Source organism: Drosophila tropicalis, unplaced genomic scaffold, assembly GCF_018151085.1.
Source record: "Drosophila tropicalis isolate 14030-0801.00 unplaced genomic scaffold, ASM1815108v1 contig_878, whole genome shotgun sequence".
Taxonomy (NCBI): domain Eukaryota; kingdom Metazoa; phylum Arthropoda; class Insecta; order Diptera; family Drosophilidae; genus Drosophila; species Drosophila tropicalis.
In genome coordinates, this window is record NW_027173374.1 from 5342788 (window position 1) to 5348787 (window position 6000).

The following is a 6000-nucleotide window of genomic DNA, read 5'->3' on the forward strand; positions in this document are numbered from 1 at the left end:
TTTTCTTGCCTTCTTGAGTCTGTCTAGACCATAAAGTGCCATTAAGGCCAACACTCGTTGTTAACGGCACACTCACACATTCACACAAATCACAAAGACCAGTTTCAGGTCTCAGCTAGTTGTCAACTGACAAAACTTTGATCTATGTATTCTGCAGGCGTGTTAGGCGTGATGTTGCTGTTGTTATCCACAAAATGGAAACTCCCATTGGTCCGTTGCCATTACACCCACACGACGTCTTCAGTGGCTCGGCCAATTGCTCAGTTAATGGATTGCAAGCGCAGTTAATAACTTAGTGGTCAACAACGACGACGGTGGCGATGACGACAGCCTTAGCCGAATGTATGCCAAGTTGGGTTCGAGATTGCTTGGCTGGACGGAGATGGAGAGGCAACGCAATTAAAAACTCAACCACAAAGACCGTTGTTAATGACAAAGGAGGCAAAAAAGGACGAACACTCGACGACTGTCTAAAGCTGACCACGTGTGACAAATTGACGCTTTTTCATTTGGCTCGCACCCACACTACTCCACATGTTCTGGCCACCAATTGTGGTCCATTTTGTAGCTGCCGTTGTCAACTGATTGATGGGAACGCAGAGTTGTTGTTGCTGGCATTCAAAAGGTGTATTTATTGCAAAAAAAAAAAAGAACAGAAAATTAAAAAACCGTCACCTGATTAATTGCCTGGTACAATCGAACCTGGATCAGGCGGGAGGAATGGGGGGCTTGGGGCAAAAGAACTTATTCTGTGACTTTACTTTATTTAACAAATGATGTGCATGTCTTGCCAGGCGATAAGTATGGACCATGGAGCCATCCGAGCTCATAATAAAGTTGAAGTGGTTCGTTCCGTTCCGTTGCTGCTCCTTCCTCTGCTTTGGTGGCTGCTGCCAACCAATCAAAATGTTAATGACACTCTCAATACAGTTATCAAGGTGCATGGATTGCAGGCAAGGATCGCTTGACCGAGCCTTTTAACATTTTTGCCATAGCTGGTTGTGATCGGTCGGTCGGTCTGTCGGTCGTCTTTGCTGTGAAGTTGTCATTTCCATTATGACCATGTCGCTTTAGCATTTAACAAATAGTTGAGACATTTACAAGCGGCGATAAGCACTCCATGTCCCACTGGGAGTGGAGTGGAGTGGAGAGTGAGTGACCACTTCAAATGGCCAACGATTTCTGTTAATGTATTTATATATTTGGGCTTTAGCCGACGGCTAATTGATGTCGCCTTTAAATGGCCAAACAAGGTTTAATATTCATAACTATGGCCAACATCAGACATTAATCAAAGACAGCCACACACACAAATACTCTAGAAGGGTTTGGTTGTTATTGGTGTTTGGAAAATCATAAATTTGTATACATTAAGGAGAATGTGAAGTTAAAACAAACTAAGAAAATTTGAGTTTTACAAGGGGCATAATATCACGCATACGACTCGATGGTTTATTGGAATGTTTCAAGTTATGTTGATGGCAGCTTTTTAATGGGTTTAACTTAATAAAAATGTATATATGGAAATGAAATATTACTTGTTATATTTGCTTTATAAACTAATCAAGGTGGACTAACTTTAAACTGCTTGTTTGCTTTGCAATTAATCAGTCTAATGTTTAGATGATAAATTTAATGTTTATATTTTAGTTTGCTTATCAAAATTAATGATAAAGTAGTCCATCAGACTGTGATATTCTTTAAGACATAATTCTTTTATTGTTTAGTTTGTTTCTTTTTGGTGAAGAGTTTTCAATCTGACCCAATTCGAGCCTATCTGTTTCCTTCCCTATCTATCCATAAAATGCTGGTAAGAACTTTGTTATTAAAAATTTTAACATTTCTTAGTTAATTATTTCGACTTAAGTAACTGCTAAAATTCACTTCGAATCATCTTCTTAATATCTGACTTATTCTTTTGAATCTGGTATAACATTTAATGATTTAATTAAAAAAAGTAAAAGTAAGACAAACTATTGCAAAAGCAAATAAATATCTGCTTATATTACGATTATAACTAAAACTAAAGTCATAATATAGAGATTGATGTACAGATGATATGTGGCTAATAAATACCGAGTCTGAATAGGTACTGAATAGGGCATGGCCCACACGCACATATACGTAGAACAATATTTAATTGCCCCTTGATGCTTTTGACATGCCAACATGATAATATGACAAGACAAGTCAACGGCACATCAAAAACTTATCACAAGAGACAACACAATGAAGAACTGAGCCATCATCAACACAGGGAAGGGGAGAGAGCACGGGCCAGACCGGATGTTCTAGACGCGGTTGACTGGTTAATGGTGTCCATTAGGAGGTTTGGGTGAATGAGTGCGTCTGTTGACAAGACGCCAAGCTTGTGAATGAAAGCCAAGAAAAATTATAAAACGATAAAATGAAGCCACAAAATTGTGGGCCAAGCATAAAGCATAAATCTGCATATCGAAAAGGCGCTTAGACAATATCAATTTGTCAAATGATATGATAGAGAGCGCTCAATAAATAGAGACAGGCAGACAGTCAGATAGACAGAGAATAGAGATGAAGTGAATGAGCGACAGCCAGGGTGGGCGTTCTTTGTTTCTATTCGACAGTCGGCCAAGTAATTTGAAATCGATTTGTCTTTAAGCCATATGGGCATGGGCATGGGCACGGCCTTAACTGGCCAAACCATTCTTCATTATCAATCATTTTGCAGATGATCATTTCCGTGAAACGTTTTTTTCTTTTACGTTGTTCTCCCTCCCTTTTATGGTCAAGCCAATAACAGATCTTTAACCAAAATGAGTTCGATGAGATGGCAATCAGCAAAAACACTTCCGATCGATTAGAGATCGATTTTAATCTTTCAAATGATGCAACAACACGTACAATAGCCAGCTAATGCCTTTTGCCTTTGCGTAAGTTTCTGTCTCTTTCTAAATACTTATAAGTATACAAAAACGTTTTGTTTGAAATTGAAATTGGTTTTGTTTCACAAGACAATTTAACCGCAAATCGGTTAAGAGTTGATAGACCCAGCCCCTTCATATTGATGCACAAAAAGGCACAAAGTGAAACTCTGAGAATACGAAAATCTTTTGTGACTTTTGGCACAATTTAGCATACCCTAAAAAAACAAGAAACTAAAACGTTAAGAACGAACTACAAAATTGGCTATGGCACATCAGGCAGGCACGTTTCATATTAAGAAAATCGTTGGGGCCGTAAAGACTGTGCAATAGTCAAGACAAAGTCAGAAGGGGGGGCGGGAAACGAGAGTCGAGCGGTCAACATCATGCAATTGGCATGGGCTATGAAAAGATGGCCAATTCAGCGCAGACAGAGAGACACACACACAGACGCACACAGAGTGATTGTGAGATGCTGAAAGACAGACAATCGCATTCACAGCGAATCAATTTCAAATAGCCATCCATTATATTTTGATCATGTACAACTCAACGTACTCCTCAGCATGATTGCCGCAAAAATCATTTTTGCATTTTGACTGGCAACTGGCCAGAAAGCGGTGGTCCGGAAAGCGGCAGGCAGCGGGGGTTGGCCTGAAGGAGAAGAAGAAAAACCTCTTTGAGCTGATGTTGATGAAAACGATTTTAAATTATTTTATTGCAATTGCAAAATTGTATTGCCCGACTGACTGTGGCATGGCATGGCATGGCATGGCCGACTGAGTTTGGCTTATGGCCGCCATTTCCATGGATTGTATGTATACAATTTTTGCTGTGCTCTTTTTCTTTCTGTTTTATTGCTACTCCATTAAAATTGAATTGACTTTATAGTTGTTGCTGTTGTTGTTGTTGTCGTTATTGGATTGTTGAAAATATATAATAATGGTTATTACGCTGAAACGATTGTGAGATTGTTGTTAAATTAAAAATTATTGATTAAGCCGCACTCGAGAGTGGAGGCAAAAAAAACAACAACAATAACTGAACAAGAATTGAATATTGAATTTGAATAGCAAACGAACCAAAGGTGAACGGATTCAGTCTCTAATTAGCTTAATAGAGTCTGCATATTGAAAGTAAACATATACACATAAGTCGTATATATCTATAACAATTGTTCGATTATTATAATTTATCTATGGAGTCCCTATCTAGCCCATATCACATCTAGCTCCATTTAACATCGAAACCGGAAATGCTTTTTTCCGAATTTCACTCGAATTTTGAACTTCCGGCGATTGGTTTGTGTCTTGGCTAAGGCCACTAAAATAAGGGTAACTTTCTACGTTTGGTTTAATTCTCAACTACTTTTATTTCGTGCTTGCACAAAAATATGTAGCATACTTTTGAGCTTATCGAAACGGCATCGCTTGCGAGCTCTGTTAGTTAACAGAATGGTTTGCTGTTAACTTAAAGTTTTATTTTTGAAAATTCTAACTGACGAGCTGCAGCTTTTAATTCGAGTTGAAGAAAGTTCTTTGGTCATCTGCCTTATCGAGCTAAACGCATTCAGTGAGCTTGCTGAATTGGAATCCGCTAATATCCCCAATCAAAATTTAATAATTCTAACTCTTTGTTGAGGTCAAATAGTCCTCCTTTTCCTTCCTTCCTACACTGACAACTTTTCTGATTATCTTGGGGATGATTGCATCTTGGAGACATCATGAACACTCATTGCTCCCGATTTCCGATGTCGAATGTCTGAGTTTGTTATTGAAGTGGAACGGTGAAACGCAGTTGAGCAGTTGACAACGCACAGAATACTCATACGCCGCGTTGCTGCTGATGAAGGGAAATGATAATTACAGCACACACATACACAGACACACACACAAGAACTTTACATACACATGTATAAGTTTTGTGGAAAAACGTACGTAAATAGTAACAATCTCATTAAAAAATCTCCACCCAAGGGCCCTAATGAGCTCTGATGTAGACGGCTTACAATAAATATATATGCCTTTGTATGTACACATAATTCAACTCAAAAGAGTAAAATGTAATTACACCGCATTATTTGTCATTTTCGAGCAAATGAATTGAAACAAATTTAGTGTGACAAATGAATTGTTTATATGTATGTATGTATGTATGAATCAAAAGAAGGGGCTAAAAGTGGAGGGGGGAGGAGGCCGTTAATGTTGCCAGCCAGAGTATACACAGTGGGTATGGCCGAGACATATGTAGACACACTCAATTTGTTTCCTCTCTAGGCAATTTCATTTCATTTGCATGAGATTTACCTCTCTTTTTCTCTCATTGATCTCTATTCCTTTCTCTCTCTCTGACTCTTTCTCTTTCTCTGTGTGTGTGTTTCGTCTCTGCCTATGATACGAATCTTTTGGCCATCGGCCTTATGCCTTTTGCCTAATTCAACTTTATGAGCCATGTCTAATTACCAAATGAATTGTGCAATTATTTATTTTTGTTTATTAATTGGCTAACCCACTAATGAGCCTAATGACCGCATATCTATACATATATGAATGTGTCAGTGTATATACACATAATGTCTGTATAAAGGAAACTAAGATAACTGAGAACTCGGATGAGTCAGTATTGAGATCGGTCCTGAATGATCTCTTTGACTGACTGACACTATACACATAAATGTCATGAGTTATGATGCACTCAATTTGCTGATCGGTCAAAGATTTTGCGGTTACCAGTTTGTATATTCTTGTTGTTGTTTTTTTCGCGCCGTCGTCGTCGCCAAGTTGCAAATTTAGTTGTGGTTTAGGTGTGCAACATAACGAGCACTTTTTCCATACAAAGTTGTGGAAGGAAGCCCAGTCAGCCAGCCAGCTAGAACGAACGAACGAACCAACCAGGTTTTTGCAACTCATTAGCACTTATTAAAATTAAGTGCAATGCTCATCTCTGGGCGGAAATGGGATACAGATTTGTGGTGCGGGTTGTCGCGAACTGGTGAAATGTTTTGTAATCAACATTTCAGCAATTGTCAGTTGCACTACTTGCGGTTGTTCCCCTTCTCGCGATTGCAGATAGACCCTTGCCCAGCGGTGCGTATCGT